We start from the raw sequence: 20977 nt of genomic DNA on the forward strand, positions 1-20977 counted from the left end.
GAATTAAGGGATATTATATCTTTCTTTCCTTTTCTTTTCTTGTCTCTTCTCTTTTTTTCCATACATGTGATGGATATATGTTGTCTCATATTTATTTTGCCAATCATTCTCCTTAGCTCTTCTGATACCCTTTATTACCCTTCCGTCCATGGGCCCTACGATTGGGTGAGCCTAAGGAACAATTTTTTAATCCTTAAAACAAATATTTTGTAAATATAAATAACATCACAAATTAATTATAAACTCTGTAAATCCCAATTTCAATTAAATATTGTTGAATTCAGCACACACAAAAATCTATCTAATAAAATTTAATTATTTAAAAATACCTGCATTTTAAGTTCAATACTAAGAGAAAAATAATTCACAATAATTTTCTCAGAATTAAAATTTTTAAAATTTTAAGACTTGTTAAGAGCATCAACAAATAATAATAGTAATTATAAATTATAAACTTTAACTTTTTACTTATTTATTTATAATTTTTGATAAAAGAATTATTAATTTTTACACTCAAGTTTTTTTTTTTTTAAATTTTCTTTAAATAAAAAGATACCTCCTTGGCAAAACCACTAAATAAAAACTGTAAATGAGTGTTTTCAATTGCTTTCGAAAGAAGAGTTTCTCAAGAATGAATCTGAAAATGTGAAAAAAATTTCAAGTAATGTACTTGTGTAATTATTGGGTATTTGTACTAGCGTTAGGACAATAATAATAAAGGACTGGGAAGGGCTTAAATGAAAGTTGGAAGGTAATGAAGGGCACTAAAGCGAATAAAAAATAAGAAATTAGGCGATAATTACATTTCAACTCCCCTGAGAATGCCGGGAGCCACACGTGCCGGTCAGAGGGTGGGTATATTTCAAGCGTACAGCGTTCAACGTGGAGAAATTTCATTGGCTAGTGGACTTCACGCGTTGGTGGATGAATTATGGAATGCCAGGAATTGGAGGGACCGGTCGTAAATTTGCGGAAAAAAGAGGTGGATTTTATCGTTGTACCATTTCGATTAAAAATGGCTTGTCTCGTCTCGACTTCCCTGTAGGATCTGTAGTGGAAGGGGGAAGAAGAATCAACTTTGCTTTCTCTCTCTACCCCTCTCCCTCCCTAGCTCTGGCAGTGTCTACCTATTTATCCATCTATTGTTCCACTTTTTGTTTTCTCTCTCTCTTCTCTTTCTCTCCTCTCTCTCCCTCCAGGATTCTCCATGGCTTGGCTTCTTGTTTCTCAGAAGTTCAATACAAGTCTTCGATAATTTTGTTTGTTGAATTACAGTGTGTTTTATTGGATTTGGAGGTTGTTTATGTAGACCCTTTTTGCTTGTTGATTGTTTGAATTTTGGGTTTTGTTTGATTGTATTTGATTACAGATCTGGGAATTGAGCATGTTATTTCGGACTCTATTTTTGTTTTTTGAGAAAATGTTCTGCTGTATATATGTGATAACGGATATGGGTTGTGCGGTCGGAGAGAGAATGGAATTTTCGCCCTTTTTCTTCATGTAGTATTTTATTTTGGAAACTAGGGTTTCAGGAAAGAAAAAGTGAGAGGGGCTAATGGCTTCTGGGTTTAGGTTTTCTTTGCTCCAGTTTTGTGCTTGGACCTTTTTTGGACTGTTTGATCATGTTTGCATCTTTATTTTGTGATAGTGCCCTAAAATACTAGCGATTTTAGCATGCCTTATGGGTATTGGAGCTTAATAGGACCACTTTCTTTCGCGCAGATTTGGTTTTCCTTGTGCCCCGGATTGGAGTTCTAAGTGTTTTTTAATGGAACTTGTTTTTTTTTTTTGGCTAACTTTTCTTTCAGTTCTTTTTTACCTGCCGAATTAAGACTGTAAGTATGCTGATCTCATTTATTTATTACTATTTTTTATGCTTTCACATATTGATTAGCAAGGGATATAGAAAGTTTGAGCTAATCAGCGTCTTTTTTTGTTTTTTTTTTTTTCTTTTGAGAGCTTGATAACAAAATGATGATTCTGGTGAGATAGAAACGTCGGTCTAATCTGTGTCTTTTTTTCTGTTGAGAACTTGTAAAGAAGTGATCTAGATGTATAATTCGTTGAGATTCTGGTGATATAGAAACTTTGATCTAATCAGTATCAGTGTCTTTTTTTCTTTTGAGAACTTGATGGAGAAGTGATCAATAAAAATAATTCTTGGGGCTTCTGGTTAAAATATCTGATATCCTGCTTGTTTCATAATGAACGCTGATTGGTTTTGATTAACATTAATGAATATCTCATTTTGTTTGCTTTCTCTATCTAGTAATAATTTGAGAACAGGTTGTGTAATCATATGCTTATTTTTTCTCTTATTGTAATGTTAGTTGAAGCTTTGTATGTTATATTTCATGTGATCACATCACTGTGTACAAGAAATCATGATCTACTGGGATCAACTTGTGGTAAATGCTGTTGAATTTTTAGGTTTAGAGGTCTGAAAATATATGCCATTTGGTAGGAATCTTATGCTTGTTAACTTTGTGTGCCTTATTGTGTGATGCCCTTCTAGGTTACATGTCAGGAAGCACAGCGTTGTATGTGTGCTCTTATTGCTCTTGAAATAAAAATTATAGTCATAAAAATAAATTCTCAGTGATTCATTTGTTGGAGTTCGTGATCCTCTTCTACCCAAAAAATATTCTCAGTGATTTATTTGCTAGAGCCCGTGATCCTCTTCTGCCCAAAACAGTTTCGAGGTTAACAAGGTAGAAGTAATTACTGTCCCTTAATATGTGGGAGATGGCTACCTTTTATGATCTCAGAAGTTATAGAATTTTTTTTTTTTTGCTCCTTTAACAAAATTCCTTTTTTTACCTCAAAATTAGCAAAACTTTTAGTGCTCATCTCCTACTAGAATTCCATGAATATAGTGGAGCGTTATTAATTTTATCACTCTTAGTTATTTTCTTAATCCGTGACTTCTCTTTAGCTGCAAGTCTTTCAAGAGCCTTGACTCATAATTCCTTGACGACGAGAGAGAGCACACCTGTCATTGGTCATGCATTGGGCATGGTTGTTTACAAGCGTGCTCCCTATCGTTGTCATAGATTTACTTGTCAAGGCTTGCTCATTTCCTCTTCATTTGTGCATTCCATCTTACATCCATCAAGTGATATTTTACATATACTGTGAACTCATCTTTGCCTTAAAATGCTTTTGTCAATGAGAAGTTGTTGTGTGAGGAAAAGGATTGTAATACATAAAAAATAAGTCAAAGAAAAAAATTGGAACTTTGAGTTCCTTACACATTCACAAATTTGGTCTTTCTTTTCACAATTTTTTATTTTATTTTTTTGTAAATGATGTGTTGTTTATAGGCTATCCTTGCTCTTGCCTATGTTTTTGATAGGCGTGAAAGACCTTCCACTGGATGTGCAATTTCATGCCCAACAATTTCATTGGAGGAGATGAGTTCTTCTTGTGGGCTATTTGACATGTAAGGTATAATCCTTATCCTCTTGATCAATCTCGCCTTTGTGGCTCAATAGTTGTTTAGTCAAATGGCTACTTTGCATCCATGGGCTCTTGTTGATAGTGCACCAATCTTAAGAAGATCCCTTCCACCTAGCAAAGATTGTAAGTGAGATGGTAAATTAGCACTACCTTTTTATTTTTATTTTTTTAAAGCTTGTTCATTAATAAGATAAGATGCTAAGCATGGGTCAAACCTATACAAGCTGATGAGAAAGAAGTCTCTAAGCTAAGAACCTACAAAGACGAGCTCATCAACAAAAGAAGTGAAAGAGGATTGACAAAAAGGAGAAATCCAGTTCAACCAAAAAAAAAAAAAAGAAGAAGAGAAATAAGAAGTGTTCCCTTGAGAGAGTGTAAAGAACTCTCAAAGTTTTCAAAAGCTCTACTATCCTTCCATGTCATATACATCAGGCCATGGGAAAAGGAGTGTTGTTCCTAGCAAAAGCTCAAGCTTTTCCTTCGGTGACTCCTCACTGAAATAATAAAAAGATCCATAATCAAAATTTTCATCACCAAATTGGTGACATGAAAAGAAGAGAGAGGAAAAAGCAAAAATCAAGCTTCACAATTTCTAGACAAGAGGAGGTGTGCCATTGATACTCCTCCCTCCTTCCACAAGAAACATTGGTTGGTTATTACATGCCTTTTCATCTTGAGGTTGTTACTAGTAAGAATGGAACCATTTGATATCTTGCTAATGAAGAAGAGGCACATACACCCTTCAAATTGTAATAACAATAGCAACATATTAAGCCTTTATCCTTTATTTGTGGTTGGTTATAGAATTCTATCTCATGATCATTAGTAATTTTTATCCATGATCTTATTTTTTGTAAGGTCTTTATTATTCATATTGCATTTATATGACTCTGTCAGGTTTTTCTTTGTCATCTTTTATCTCTTTTGTTGATACTTGTTCCATTTCATCCACTCTTCTCATGGGAGTCAATATAGATCTTATTGTCATATGACCAAATTATCGTAACCATGTTTTGTTTTTTAAATTGCAATCAAGGAAAATTAATCTCCTCACCTTCTTAATGAAGCTTATAAAAGGACTTGACAACAAAAGTCCCTCCAAGGATGCCATGCCCAACAGTCCTTGACATATATACTTAATAATGAGATGGTTATAAAGTAATTTTAAACAAGAAGATGGAGCCCTAAAAAGAGGTGACGAAACAGTATACTAATGGGTGAAAGAACCAAGGATATATCAAAGGAATTAGGGAAGACCTCATACAAAAGGGCTTGTGCTTGCACCAATTGTTAAAACGAAAAGTTTGCTTTGGACCCTTCTGTAACATTAAAGGAAATTAATATGTTTTAAAAAGGCATCATCAAATGCCCTAAAGATACCTCTCGACATCCCTAACCTAGAAAGAGCTGAGGAGCTAACACTAGTTAAAGTCTCCCCTTGAGGAGTAGCCATTCTTGTTAGCCACCACTCCCCTCATTTGCATTTTCTTGGCAAGGCTTTATTGAAAAGACTCTATTTGATCGTGTTGTATACATATAGGACAATGTTTTTTTTTATAACAAAAGTACTTTTATAATTTTTTTTTTTTAAGTTAGCCCAAATTAAAAAGTATTTTTACATGACAGCAAAAGTTATTTATCTACTATGGAGTGGAAGCGAAATTTGGAGCTTCTCTTTGAAACAAATTTATGAACATATACTTTATCAAAAAATTGTACTTTTATCAAAAAAATTAGTATAATGAAATTATATTTTATTGAAATTGCCTCCAATTAACATGAAAATTACAAAAATTCCTTCATCAATCATATCTAATTCTTGTTTCATATCTTCACAAACCAGTTAGAAGAAAGAACGAGGATAAATAATGTTGGAGCTAATTCTATCATATTATGAAACAGAGAATCAGATTGATTATTGAAAAATAGTATGAGATGAATCGTTGAAAAAGATGAATTGTATCTACATAATGTATAAAAAAATTAAAAAAGAATCCTTGTACAGCCCTAAGGTCTCCCTCAATCAACTTGTAGTTGGCTCAATAGCTAGAGTGCAATTTTGTTCACCCCCTTTAACGGGGGTGAACATTACCCCAGTCCTTTGGAGGTTAAATTTAACAGAGGGGGACAGCAGATCACTGTTTGGCTGTCCCCCCTCTATTAAATTTAACCCCCAAAGGACTGGGGTCATGTTCACCCCGTTAAAGGGGGTGAACAAAATTGCACTCCAATAGCTACGGCTTTTCAATCATGATAACCTCGGCATCATTTTTCCACATATATTTTAATCTGAAACATCTGCCTGCCTGTAGACATTGGAATAATGTCTGCAATTAGCAAATGTCCATGTCAAAAAAAAAAAAAAAATGATAACAATAATCATAAGTAAATAGATAGCAATTAAATTTTGGAATTGCCTATGCCATCTTAGCAGCCTGAAAGTACTGCTTGCCTAGTTTTTTTTTCTGAACTTTTCTTTCAGGTTTCCAAATATAATTGAGATTATAAATTTTCCTTTGAAACTGAAACTGTAAAAAAATATGTAATTATACAGTTTTGCATTTCTTGTTTAATTGTACAGTTTTATTATATTTTTGTTCCTAAGAGATAGTTTTTTTCCCTTGCCTTACCTAGCAGATTCCATGTCTTAACCGACTCCTATGGAGCGGTTTCTCTGATGTATCATATATATTTTTTTGACTGATTCAAAAGAGAAATGATCATGTTTTCTGTCCAAAACTGATTCATCCCAATTCTGAAACTGATTTCGATTTATGTTCCCCCAAATCTTGGTCCTACTTCCTTTCAGTTTTCATCTAAAATGGCATCCACCATCAAAGTTTCTTCTTCCTCCCAAATTCCCTCAATTTCCACCCCTATTGGAGGATCCGATTCCTCAGTTCTCCTTGTTATAGGACATAAATTGAATGGGCACAACTATCTTTAGTTGTCCCATTTAATTATGATGTTCATATGCGGCTGATGATAGGATGATTATCTCATTGGTGCAACCCCTAAATCAAAGACAGAAGACCCAATGTACAAGGTGTGGAAGACAGAGAACAATATGATCATGTCATGGCTTATCACCTCCATGACAAATGAAGTTGGTGAAAACTTTATTCTCTACGAAATGGCAGAAGAAATTTGGATTACTACCAATGAGACATATTCCAACACAGAAGATGTAGCAGATGGGAATGTCAAACTGGTGCTAGAAAGTATAAGAAGATTGTTGAGAAGAAATGAATTTACAAGTTTCTGCTGGGTCTTAACAAAAATTTAGACGAAGTCTAGGGGGTAGATATTGGCTATCAAACCTCTACCAAATCTGTGTGAAGTAGCATCAGAAGTTTGATGCGAAGAAAGTTGAAAGAAGGTTATGATGGACACTGCACTTCAGCCACCAACCACTGAAGTTTCTACCATGATTTCTCGGGGAACTGATGACCTCTGCACCAAGAGAAGAAGACCTTGGTGCGATCATTGCAAAAAGGCTAGTTACACCCAAGACACTCGCTGGAATATTCATGGAAAACTTACTGATTGAAAACCAAGAAGTAAGGAAGAAAGTCGTGGACACCATACTACGACCGAAGAGGGTTCCATTGCAGTTCAAAATGGTCAATACATCAAAGAACAACTAGAAATTCTTCAATAGTTGATGCCCAAACCTGACAAACATCTATCACCCCGAATACTACCACCTCAGGAATAGCTACAATGGCTCAGAAAGGTAATTTTCTGATTGCACTTAAGGTTAAAAAGGTGGACAATAATGGTAGCTGGATTATCGATTCTAGAGTCTCGGGTCATATGACTAGTGATATATCTCTCATCCAAGATTTCCAACCTTGTTCTGAAACTTACACCGTGCATATTGTTGATGGTTCTATATCAAAAGTGTCTAGTACAGGTTTTGTTTCTCTTTTCAAGAACCTCACACTTGAATTGGTTTTATTGGTTCCAAACTTCGATGGTAATCTATTATCTATTAGTTAGCTTGCTCGGGAAAAGATCGTGTTACTAATTTTTTCCTAACTCATTGTGTTTTTTAGGATTTGAATTCAGGATAGCTAATTAGCAGTGGTGAGTTGCATTCGTGACTCTAAATGTTCTTTTCCAGCTCATAGGCCTAGTAAAGATAGTGAAATTATGTTATGGCACTATTATTTGGGTCATCTTAGTCATTTGTATCTCAAAGAACTCTTTCCATCATTATTTAATAAAAATTCCGTTGATATTCAATGTGAAACCTGTCAATTGTCTAAGCATGTTCGCAATTCTTATCCAAAACAAACATACTAAGAATCTCTTCCTTTCTCATTGATTCGCAGTGATGTTTGAGAACCTTCTAAAATTAAAAGTGTAATTGGGAAAAATGGTTTGTTTTGTTCATAGATAGCCACATTCGTCTCTCTTGGATATTTCTCATGAAAGAAAAATCTGACATATATAGGTGAATTATTCAAAAGCTTCCACAAAATGGTTCAAACTCAATTAAATGTCAAAACTCTAATCCTCCATATTGATAATGCCAAAGGTTATTTTAATTCTATTCTTGGGGCATACCTAATTCAAGAAGATATAGTCCACCAAAGTTTTTATCTTTATACCCCTGAACAAAATGGGATTACTGAAAGGAAAAACCTACATTTGTTAGATGTTACTCTACCTCTTATGATATCATCTCATGTTCCTAAAATTTGGGGGGGGGGGGGGGGGGGGGGGGGGTAGCTGTTCTTGCTGCCACATATCCCATTAATCGAGTGCCTTTTTGAGTTCTCAAATTTCAAACTCCATGTCAAGTTTTTCTAAAGTCATATCTGTTATGGTAGCTAGCTATTTCGTATAAATAACAGTGTAATTGGGCTATTAGAATGTAAATAACTGTTGAGCATAGCTGGGGAAAATGTCCCACCCTGCAGGAACGCATGAAGTGTACCCAAGCGCAAGCTGTAGCCACTTGTACGTGCACATGGGCGATGGCGAGGCCCAACGGCTTTTGGCACCCAAACGAGCTTGATCAGTACATATAATTGATCAAGAGTGCCTAAAAGAGCATGTTGAATGAATTTGGAAATCAGTTTCCCTCCATGTCTTCTTGAATTCTTTCTAATTCCCTCTCTATCTCTCAATTTCTCCCAATTACTTTTCCAATCTCGTTCTTGACTCCCTCGAGAACTGTTGTTAGATTTAAGAATATGACAAATTGGTATCAGAGTAAGCTCCGGGCCAGATTGTTTGAAGGCGATCGGATCAATGGCGGATGGTACTAGGATGTGTCAGATGGAGATGCAACTTCAACGGGTAACAACGACAGTATCCGAGATGCAAGGAAGGGCAGAGACAGTGGAAGAAAGGATAGGATCGGCGATGGATAGGAAGCTGGAGGCTCTGACCGATCGATTCAGGGGGGATATGCGCTTGCAAATCCGAGAGGAATTGCAAGAAGTTAGAGATCAAGGGAATTTGTTATGGACCAGCTGCAACAGTTTATGATGATGCTAGCAAATCAACCACATGTAAGGATTTCCCCTGATTTTCCACCTAGAGAACGGACGAAACCAATTCTACAAGGAATTGGTATTCCACACTGACATGCGGGAATTACAGAATCGGAAGAAGAGCCAATGGTAGGTGATGAACCGGAAGTAGAAAGGAGGTGGGGATTTCCAGTACTTAAACTGGAACTTCCAACCTTCGAAGGTACTAAACCGCGATGGTGGTTGAGAAGGTATGAGAAGTTGATCGAGATCCACCAAGTACCAGAGAACCAGAGGGTGGCCTTAGCGGTAGCATATTTTCACGATGAAGGAGATGTGTGGTTCCAAGGATGGTCCGAGGTAAGAGCGAACTACAATTGGGATGACTTCACCAAAGGCCTTAATGAAAGATTCAGGGAACGAGGTTGGTTGGATATAGTGCAGGAGTTTAATCGCTTGAGGCAGGAAGGTTCAATGATGGATTATCAATTGAAGTTCGAGGAACTCAAGTTCCTGATGCTCAATCAGAACCCCGGCCTCACTGAAGATTATTTTGTATCAAGCTTCATAGGAGGACTTAATGAGGAGCTACGATCAGTAGTACAAGTACTTAGACCTAGGATAGTCCCTGAGGCAGCAGAGGGGGCTTACCTACAGGAAATGACCTTTGACGCGTTGCTGAGGAAACAAAAGGGATAGATTAGAGGAGCCCAAGGGGGGATGATATATCAAGGTGGAAGACCACCAGGAAGAGAGGCAATGAGGATGGGGCCTAATGTTAGGTATTCCGCATTACCAGCACCCCTTCTAAATATGTAGAGCAAAGACAAGATGATAGAGCAAAGGAGGATAGCAGGACTATGTTTTAGGTATGGAGAAAAGTACACACCAGGGCATCAGTGTAGGAAACAACTGTTGTTGGACAGAGAAGAGGAAAGGGATGAAACATGAGAGTTGGCAGCGATGGAAGAAGAGGAGGGCGAAGGCAGTGGAGCCATATCATTACACGCTATTAAAGGAGTGGGTAACAAAAAAGTTATTAAGGTAGAGGGGAAGGTGCACGATAGTTCTCTCATGGTGTTAATCGATAGTGGAAGTACCCACAGTTTCATTGATGAAACTACGGCAGTACGGCTAAAAGGAAGGGGTGGCCAACAACTAGAACTCAACCATTATCTGTCACGGTATCTAATGGAGATAAAGTTCTCAGCAAATCAGCTCGCATGGGGTTTTGCTGGGAGATGCAAGGCGAAGAATTCCAGGTTGATCTTAGACTACTCAGATTGGGGGGCTGCCATATTGTGTTGGGGGTGGATTGGATGTGGAAGTGAGTCCCATTAGTTTTGACTTTAATAACATGGAAGTAACGTTGGATAAGAAGGGTAAGAGAGTGGTTCTGCAAGGCCACATGGAGGTAGGAGCATGCAAACTGATGAGGGGCAAGAAGTTACAACGAATGTTCAGAAAGAAATTAGCACAAGTGGCTCATCTATTTTCCATTGAGGCCAGTGATCAGTGAGAGGAACAATTCCAGACAATAAGCCCAAAATCACCACAACAAGTACACAAATTGACCATTTTAGATTTATTGTTGAATGAATATCAGGATCTCTTTGTAGAACCTAAGGCTTTACCTCCTAAACGTTCTTTGGACCATACTATACCTCTCATACCCCAAGCAGAACCTGTTAACATCCATTCTTACCGGCATCCACCTAAACTCAAATCAGAAATTGAGAAAATGGTCAGGGAAATGTTAGACCAATCCATTGTCCGCCCAAGCCACAGCCCTTTCACCTTCCCTGTTCTATTAGTAAAAAAGAAAGATGGTACTTGGCGCTTTTGTGTTGATTATAGACAGCTTAACACCATCACTATCAAGGACAAATTTCCTATTCCCATCATTAATGACCTACTTGATGAACTCAAACATGCAATCATATTTACCAAATTAGACTTAAGGGCAGGATACCATCAAATTAGAGTCCATCCTAATGACACCTTTAAGACAGCCTTCTGAACGCATCATGGGCATTTTGAGTTTACCGTTATGCCATTTGGCCTCACAAATGCCCCAGTTACATTCCAAGCTCTTATGAACCAGATTTTTGAACCCCACCTCAAAAAATTTGTGCTGTTTTTTTTTATGACTTACTAGTCTACAGCCCCTCTTTTAACCAACACCTTACCCATCTTAGGGCTACATTTGAGATCTTGCGATTCAATCAGCTATGTATCAAGCAGTCAAAATGTGCCTTTACACAGTCCCAAGTCAAGTATCTTGGACATATTATCTTAGGAGCCGGTGTGGGAACTGACCCCAAGAAGATTGAAGTTGTTGTGGCTTGGCCCAAACCTGCAAACATCCGGGCCTTAAGGGGTTTCTTGGGGCTTACTGGTTACTATCGGAAATTTGTGAAGAACTATGGCTCCATAAATAAGTCTCTGACAGAAATGTTAAAGAAAAATAGATTCCAATGGAACACTAAGGTAGAAGAGGCCTTTGAGCAATTAAAAGTAGCACTAGGCAGCGTGCCTACATTGGGGCTTCCTGTTTTTGATAAGCCTTTTACGTTAGAAACAGATGCAAGCAACACCGGCATAGGTGCAGTACTGACTCCAGAAGGAAGACCCTTGGCCTTTCTCAGCCAAGCTTTAGCCCCAAGACATCAAGGCCTTAGCATCTACGAGAAAGAACTGATGGTAGTAGAGAGGTGGCGCCACTATTTGGAATGAGAAAAATTTGTAATCAAAACAGATCATGAGAGTTTGAAATACATTCTACAACAGAGGTTGCACAACCAACTACAAAAAAAAGGTATGTCTAAACTCATGGGCTTAGACTATGTGATTCAGTACAGGAAAGGAAAAGAAAATGTTGCAGCAGATGCTTTATCCCGCTGTCGTAAAGAAGGGTTGGCTGCAGCTATATCTACAATGGTACCTGATTGGCTTTAAGAAATTACTGACAGCTACCACAAGGACGGATGGGCCAAGGATCTCCTAGAACAGTTAACTGTTAATGCTACCAGCAAACTAGGGTACTCACTTACCAACAGAGCGATAATATACAAAGGGTTGCATGGATCTCCCATAGGAAGGCACTCGGGTATCCAAAACACATACCACAACGTCAGACAGTTATTCTTTTGGCCGCAACTAGGGAAGTATGTGTGGGAATATGTCTTGAGTTGTGAGGTTTGTAGACGATGCAAGCATGAAACAGTGGCTCACCCCGGCCTGCTTCAATCTCTAGAAGTTCCAGATCGTGCTTGGACTAATGTTACTATGGATTTTATTGAAGGCCTACTAAAATCGGAAGAGAAGGATTGTATTTTGGTAGTTGTAGATAGGTTCACAAAATTTAGCCACTTCATAGGTCTAACCCATCCGTTCTCAGCTCAGAAAGTGGCTCAAATCTACTTGGATAATGTGGTAAAACTACACGGCATTCCCAGATTAATTGTTTCTGACCGAGACAAAATATTTACCAGTATGTTTTGGAAAGAGCTTATGAAAGGCCTCAGAACCAAACTCCTAATGTCTACAACATACCATCCTGAAATGAATGGCCAAACCGAATGCGTTAACCAATGCCTAGAAGGTTACCTATGTTGCTTCAGTTTTGTGCAGCCTAAAGGATGGCACAAGTGGTTAGCAATGGCGCAGTAGTGGTACAATTCTAGCTTCCACAGTTCACTCATGATGAACCCATTCGAGGCCCTTTATGGTTACAAACCAGATTTACTTCTTGCCCTAGGAAGTCACAACAGTAGCCAGTGTTCTAAAAATCGGCCTAGGCGGCGCCTAGCCGCCTGGGACGCCTACTTTTTGTGTTTAAATTTTACCTTTCGTCGATTCCGAAGCCTCTTTTACTCCTCTCAGTCGTTGGCCTCTCATACTCCTCTCAACCCAAGGCCGCCATTGCCTCAATGCTGCTGGTACCTCCTCGCTGCCTCGAGCTCCATCGCGACCTCCTCACCTTCTTTACGCCATCAAGCTCCATCCTTGCTGCCGCGTTCTCACTGCGTCAACGCTGCCGCTGCTGCTGTTAAGCTCTATCTCTGCTTCCGCTTCCAACCCTCCCCCGATCTCTCTTTATCTCGCTCGCGCGCGCTGGCGCTATTGGATCTCTCTCTCTTGCGCTGTTGGGGTTAGTATTAGGGTTTATTATGTTATTTAATTTTTTTTATTTATAGGTTAAATATATATTTTTTTTTATTTATATGTTAAATATATTAGATATATATATATTTTCATGCCACTTTTAACTATGATTTTATTAAAAATAACATTAAGGTACATCATAAAATTGAAAAATATAAAAAAATCAACAGTTTTTCTAAGCCCGCCTAGGCCCTAGCTTGGCGCCCGACTAGTGCCTAGCGCATTTTAGAACACTGACAATAGCCACAGTTGAAGCCTATCTCCAATAGAGACAAGAAGTATTAAAAATGGTGAAAGCTGAATTGGCCAAGGCACGTAGTCAGATGAAACAACAAGCTGATCGAAAAATGAGCAAACGAGATTTTTTGGTAGGGGAAAAAGTCTACTTGAAGCTCAATCTGCAACATTACAAGGCATTGACTAAACAACCCATTTCAAAGTTGAATCCTAAGTTTTATGACCCTTTCAAAATTATGGAGAAAATCGGAGCTATGGCCTATAGGCTGGAACTACCTACTGAGGTAAGGATACACCCGGTCTTCCATGTATCTTTGCTGAAGAAAGCAGTGGGCAGCCAAAGCTCTACCCCCGAACTTACCTCCTATAGTGGGAGAGGTACATCTAGAGGCAATCCCCATGGCTATTGTGGACAGATGGGTGACACACCACAATGGCATTCCTATGATCCAAGTGTTAGTTCAATGGTCTTCCCTTCATTCTGACAACAATACTTGGAAGTACTTACCAGAACTTCTCCAGCAATTTCCCAATGTTGCAAGCTTGCTACATATTTCTTGCGGACAAGAAACATTTTAAGGGGCCGGGATTGTTACGGTAGCTAGCTGTTTTGTATAAATAACAATGTAATTGGGCTATTAGAATGTAAATAACTGTTGAGCATAGTTGGGAAAAATGTCCCAACATGTAGGAATGGATGAAGCGCACCCAAGCGCAAGCTGTAGCCACTTGTAAGTGCACATGGCCACTTGTACATGCAAATGGGCGAGGCCCAACAGCTTTTGGCACCCAAATGAGCTTGATCAGTTTATATAATTGATCAAGAGCGCCTAAAAGAGCATGTTGAATGAATTTGAAAATCAGTTTCCCTCCATGTCTTCTTGAATTCTTTCTAATTCCCTCTCTATCTAATCTCTCTCCCTCTCTGTTTCTCCCAATTACTTTTCCAATCTCGTTCTTGACTCCTTCGAGAACTATTGTTAGATTTAAGAATCTGACAATATCCTTCCAATCATCTCATCTCATCTATATCTCTTAAAGTGTTTGGTTGTACTTCCTTTTTCCATATTCCTTATCAATACCGAGATAAATTTAACCCTAAAGCCATCACATGTGTCTTCCTTGGTTATACTCCAAATCAAAAAAGGATATAAGTGTTATTCTCCTCTCACAAAGAAATTCTATCATTCTATGGATGATACTTTCTTAGAAAAACAACCATATTATTCTAAAACCGACATTCAAGGGAAGTGAGAATTCATAATTTTGTTTTTGGGACTTTGAACCCGCATTTGATCAACTAAAGTTACATCCTTTAATTGTTCCTTTAACTATCAACAACAAAGAGTTAATTGTCTACTCTAGAAGGAAAAAAGATCAAGGACATGAAAAACAAGTGCAAGTCATTACTAACCATGAAGCTCAACTCCAAAAGATACACAACAAGGTAACACTAATTCTAACTCTGAAGAGGTAATTTTAAATGATCTGAATTTGTCAATTGCCCAAAGAAAAGGTGTAAGGTTCTGCACAAAGTATCCCATCTATAACTTCCTATCATACAAGAGGTTGTCCCTAGAATATTGTGCTTTTATTACTAATCTCACATATATCCAGGTTCCCAATAATATACATGAAGCTCTTAAGATACTTGCATGGAAGCAAGTTGTAAATGAAGAGACTAGAGCACTTGAAAAAAATGGAACTTGGGATTTGGTCAATTTGCCTCCTAGAAAGAATCTAGTTGGATGTAAATGAATTTTCACCATTAAGCACAAAGCAAATGGCAGTGTCGAAAAGTTCAAGGCTTGGTTAGTCGTTAAAGGTTTCACACAGACTTGTGATATTGACTATCAAGAGATCTTTGCTCTTGTTGACAAATTAAACACAATTCAAGTACATTTATCTCTTACAGTGAATCATGAGTGAAAATTACAATTACTGGATATCAAGAGAATGCCTTTCTTAATAGAAATCTAGAAGATGAGGTGTACATGGAGATTCCTGTAGGTCTCGAGAATCAAACACACTCAAACAAAGTTTTTAAAATGAAGAAATCTCTTTATGGTCTCAAACAATTTCCAAGATCTTGGTTTGACAGATTTACTAAGGTAGTAAAGAAGTTTGGTTATTCACAATGTTAGTCTGATCTTTGTTTATAAATAGTTCTCCTAGTGGAAGGATATCCATTATTATTGTGTGTGTGGATGATAAAATTCTAATAGGAGATCATGAAGAGGAGATTGGAAAACTCAAGAGGTTTCTTAGACATGAATTTAAAGTCAAAGACTTGGGGAATTTGAAATATTCTTGGGATGAAAATTGCAAGATCCAAGATAGGTATTGTGGTCTCTCAACGTAAGTATGTTCTTAATTTACTTAGTGAAATCGGAATGCTTAGATGCAAACTTGCAGATACTCTAATAGAGATTGTCACTAAAGATGGAGTAGTCCTAATTTCAATATTGGTTCATCCCAATTCTAAGATTGATTTCGTTTTTTGTTCCACCAAATCATGGTTCTACTTCCTTCGAGTTTTCATCTAAATGGCATCCACCATCGAAGTTTCTTCTTCCTTCCAAATTCCCTCAATTTCAACCCCTACTGGAGGATTCGATTCCTGAGTTCTCCTTGTTATAGGACTGAAATTTAATGGGCACAACTATCTTAAGTTGTCCTATTTAGTTATGATGTTCATATGCGGCTGAGGAAATGATGATTATCTCACTAGTGCAACCCCTAAATCAAAGGCAAAAGATCCAATGTACAAGGTGTGGAAGACAGAGAACAATATGGTCATGTCATGGCTTATCACCTCCATGACAAATGAAGTTGGTGAAAACTCTATTCTCTACGAGATGGTGAAAACTGTATTCTCTACAAAATGGCACAAGAAATCTGGACTACTACCAAGGAGACATATTTCAACACAAAAGATGTAGCAGATGGGAATGTCAAACTGATGATAAAAAGTATAGGAAGATTGTTGAAAAGAAATGAATTTACAAGTTTTTGCTGGGTCTTAACGAAAATTTAGACGAAGTTTGGGGGGGAGATATTGGCCATGAAACCTCTACCAAATTTGTGTGAAGTAGCATCAGAAGTTTGATGCGAAGAAAGTTGAAAGAAGGTTATGACAGGCACTGCACTTTAGCCACTAACCACTGAAGTTTCTACCATGATTTCCCGGGGAATTGATGACCTCCGCACCAAGAAAAGAAGACAATGGTGCGATCATTGCAAAAAGACTAGTCACACCCAAGACACTTGCTGGAATATTCATGGAAAACCTATTGATTGAAAACCAAGAACGAATAAAGTCGTGGCAACCATGCTATAACCGAAGAGGGTTCCATTGCAGTTCAAAATGGTTAAAACATCAAAGAACAACTGGAAATTCTTCAACAGGTGACGCCCAAACCTAACAAACATCTATCACCTTGATTACCACCACCTCAGCAATAGCTGCAATGGCTTAAAAAGGTAATTTTCTAATTGCACTTAAGGTTAAAAAGGTGGACAATAATGGTAGTTGGATTGTCGATTCTAGAGCCTCAGGTCATATGACTGGTGATATATCTCTCATCCAAGATTTCCAACATTGTTCTGAAAATTACACCGTGCGTATTGTTGATGGTTCTATATCAGAAGTGTCTAGTATAGGTTTTGTTACTCTTTTCAAGAATCTCACACTTGAATCGGTTTTATTGGTTCCAAAATTGGATTGTAATCTATTATCTATTAGTCAGCTTGTTCGGGAAAAGATTGTGTTACTAATTTTTTCCTAATTCATTGTGTTTTTTAGGATTTGAATTCGGGATAGCTGATTAGCAGTGGTGAGTTTGCATTCGAGACTCTAAATGTTCTTTTCCAGCTCATAGGTCTAGTAAAGATAGTGAAATTATGTTATGGCACTATTGTTTGGGTCATCTTAGTCATTTGTATCTCAAAGAACTCTTTCCATCATTATTTAATAAAAATTCCGTTGATATTCAATGTGAAACCTTTCAATTATCTAAGCATATTTGCAATTCTTATCCAAAACAAACATACTAAGAATCCCTTCCTTTCTCATTGATTCATAGTGATGTTTGGGAACCTTTTAAAATTAACAGTGTAACTTGGGCAAAATGGTTGTTTTGTTTATAGATAACCACATTCGTCTCTCTCGGATATTTCTCATGAAAGAAAAATCCGAGATATATAGGTCAATTATTCAAAAGCTTCCACAAAATGGTTCAAACTCAATTAAATGTCAAAATTCAAATCCTCCATACTAATAATGGCAAAGATTATTTTAATTCTATTATTGGGGCATACCTAATTCATGAAAACATAGTCCATCAAAGTTTTTATCCTAATATCCCTCAACAAAATGGGATTGTTGAAAGGAAAAACCTACATTTGTTAGATGTTACTCTACCTCTTATGATATCCTCTAATGTTCCTAATTTTTTTTTTTTTTAAAGGGGGGGGGGGGGGGGGGGGTGCTGTTCTTACTGCCATATATATCTCATTATTGACCGCAGGTCAATTTCTGGATATTGTACTTATATATGGGGGACTTGGTTTCTTGGCGTGGCGTAACAAGAAACAAATAGTTGTGGCTTAGAGTAGCGCTGAAACTGAATTTCGAGCAATGACTCATGGAATATGTAAAGGAATGTGGTTAAAGTAGTTACTTCTTGAACTCAAAATTGCAATAGGTAATCCAATTAACATGTTGTGTGACAATCAAGCTCCTATAAGAATAACGAAGAACACAAACTCATCATGATCAAACTAAATATTTGAAGATAGATAGGCACTTCATAAAAAAAAAAAAAAAAAGTTGAAGGTGGAACTGTCAATATTTTTTGCATACCTACTGCTTTACAGATTGCGGACATTTTGGCCAAGGGTTTACCTAAGACCAAGTTTGAGGATATGAGATCCAAACTAGGTTTACTTAACATTTACAACCAGTTTGAGGGGGAGTGTAGAAAAATATGTAATTATGCAGTTTTGTATTTTTTGTTTAAAGTATAAAGTTTTATTACATTTTTGTCCCTAGGAGATAGTTTTTTCCGTTGCTTTATTCGGCAGTTTCCATGTCTTAACCGACTTCTATGGAGCAGTTTCTCTGTTGTATCATATGTATATATATGTATGACATATTTGAATAAGAACATATTTGAATAAGAAATGATCATGTTTTCTGTCCAAAACCACAGAAACCAATAAAGATAATTAGCAGAATAGTTTTTCTTGTTGGACAAATATATTTTTGTAGTTTCCCCTTGTAGTTTTGTTTGGTATATTCTTTTTCCCTCATTTTGTCCATTTGTGGTGGTTTGATCCTTTTCATGGTTTTGTTGATCATGCACGACTACCCTTTTAACTAAATTGAGAGAAGTCGCGGTATGATGTTACTGGTTAGGGTGTGGTTGTTCTGAAGAAATAAAATAAAGCTGTGATGTGCTTGGCACTAGTTCATTTGATGGGTGGAATCATAATTATGACGTAGATGGTCGACACAACTGTTTAATTTGAAAATCTTGAAATCATAGTCTAGCATTTGCAATAGCTAATTGAACTCTCTGGATATACCGTGTCGTGTGTGTTTTTCATGTCTAGTATTTGGCATGAATGTTGACCTTAATGAGGGATTTTAATGAACAGTTCTGCTTACAAGCTCTTGGGTATGTCTTGCACCTGTTTCAACTATTGATTATGGGAGGATATGTTTTAAACTTGCTTATATTGGTGTGGTTTCGTCCATGTCTTGTTGTAAAAAGTTTCCTGTTTTTATGGTGTGTGAAGCAGTCCCTTACAGGGCTGGAGGCAAGTTTGTTTTTGAATGCGCGCTGATGTTTAAATGTCAGGTGCGTAGACTCTTTCATCCCATTTTATACACAAATTATGATTTGGAAACCTGAAATGATTGTCACGAGGGAACAGAATGGCATTTGAGTATAATGAAGCTGCCATATATTCTCCCGGGCGGAACTGGGATCACAACCGTGACGGATGAGACGGCCAGATTGGTTAATGTAAGGTGGGTGAGGAGTCGAAATGGCTTGTAATGTGCTAAGCTTGTTGATGAATTTTGAGGAGATATTATCATAGGTATAAATACAGATCTTATTTATTTCCAGTTAATATTTTATTATGTTTCCATTAGGATTAGCCTATACATACATATAATAATCCCTTTTGGATGTGTTCTTCGGGACAACTTTGATGTTGATTTAACATTGATCTAAGATTCTCCTGTTGAGTTCCTTCACGGTGCTCTTCAATTTGTTCTTGCTCTCTTTTGGGTTTGGATGATATCCTGATATACCAATATATATATATATATATATTTTTATTGCAGTCCGGTGATGGTGATGTTGAAGGCCCTTCCTTCTTTTGAAGGAGGGAACCAGACGATACACATGAATAAATAATCATTTTGATATTAAATTGGTTAGATTTCATAAGATTATTATTCTTATTTACACAAAAAATCAGGTGAATTTTCTTTTCTTGAGGACTGGTGTGTTTCCCAGTGCTCCAGCAGCTACCAATTAATTGCGCTAATACAAATTCTTTGATTTCTCAGGCTGGCCCTTTTCTGTGGAAAAAGTAACTTGAAGCGGGCCTGTAAGTAATTAAGGTTTAATATGCATGTTGTGGTTATGGTTCGTACATTGAGGTCCGATGGGCCAACAAAACAGTCAGGAAGGAAGGTCAAGTCTTAGAATATGGAGCTGGAAATCACTCATCAGGAAATGTAAAATGCGGTGATTAGTTTATTGGTTATAATTCATATATATTTGTTTATTTATTTTTTAAGTATCGATATCTTCCATACCTTGAAAATTGTTTTATTACTCACATTTGACAACATAAAATTTGTTTGACGTAGACAAATTGGAGGGGAATGAGACCCCTTTAAGTCCCGAGTAATATAAAATTTATCCATTTCAGATAACATAATAATTCTCTACAAATCTTAAACATTTGAGTTGAAAGATAAAATTATAATATATATTATAGACATACGCACTTGTATTTAAAGTTTTATATCTCATTAGCAACACATTTATTTAAAATAATATAATTTACTCAGATAAAAAAAAAATGTAGTAATTATAAATTTTTTGTCCCTTCAAAATTATTTTATTTTAAGACTACTCGTTTGGTAGTTGCGACGTAAAAAATTCTGCTTTTATATTAAAATTTAAAAAAAAAATTATCATTATTCTCGTAAAATCATAGTTTGGAGGATTTTGATTTGATAAGTTTGAATAGTTTGATTTTTATTCAAAATGATATAAATATTATTTTCATTTAAAATGATATATATGTAGACCTTATTTCAAGTTTTTCTTATTTCTTGAGTCAAATTTCAAAGTGGACTTTAAACTTAAAATCAAATGTTAGTTTATATTCTAATATTTTATATTTCATGAATTATATTATTTATTTTTTAAAAAATAAAAAATATTTTAATAAAAAAATTAATTATTTTATATAAATTATAATATATAAAATAAAAATAATTTTTATTGGACAAACCCTAAAAGCCCACCTGTTTTTCATTAAAAGCGCTAATTATTGTAATGGCAAATTTTGTAATTGAAATGTTCTCGTGTGTGTGT

General features: G+C 36.6%; 1 long non-coding RNA gene across 5 annotated transcripts; it reads left to right on the forward strand.

The window, feature by feature from the left end:
* Window positions 1-537: 537 nt before the first annotated feature.
* LOC127796696 (uncharacterized) lies at window positions 538-20160 on the forward strand. Of its 5 annotated transcripts, none has more exons than XR_008022055.1 (5): window positions 538-3447; window positions 19155-19213; window positions 19290-19457; window positions 19708-19844; window positions 19936-20160. It is a non-coding gene; the product is annotated as an uncharacterized LOC127796696 (long non-coding RNA). The 5 variants fall into 5 exon arrangements; XR_008022053.1 differs by having other exon boundaries at window positions 540-3447; window positions 19708-19799; XR_008022056.1 differs by having other exon boundaries at window positions 540-3447; window positions 19290-19386.
* Window positions 20161-20977: the final 817 nt, after the last annotated feature.

The sequence above is a fragment of the Diospyros lotus genome, chromosome 3, assembly GCF_014633365.1.
Source record: "Diospyros lotus cultivar Yz01 chromosome 3, ASM1463336v1, whole genome shotgun sequence".
NCBI classification, from domain to species: Eukaryota; Viridiplantae; Streptophyta; class Magnoliopsida; order Ericales; family Ebenaceae; genus Diospyros; species Diospyros lotus.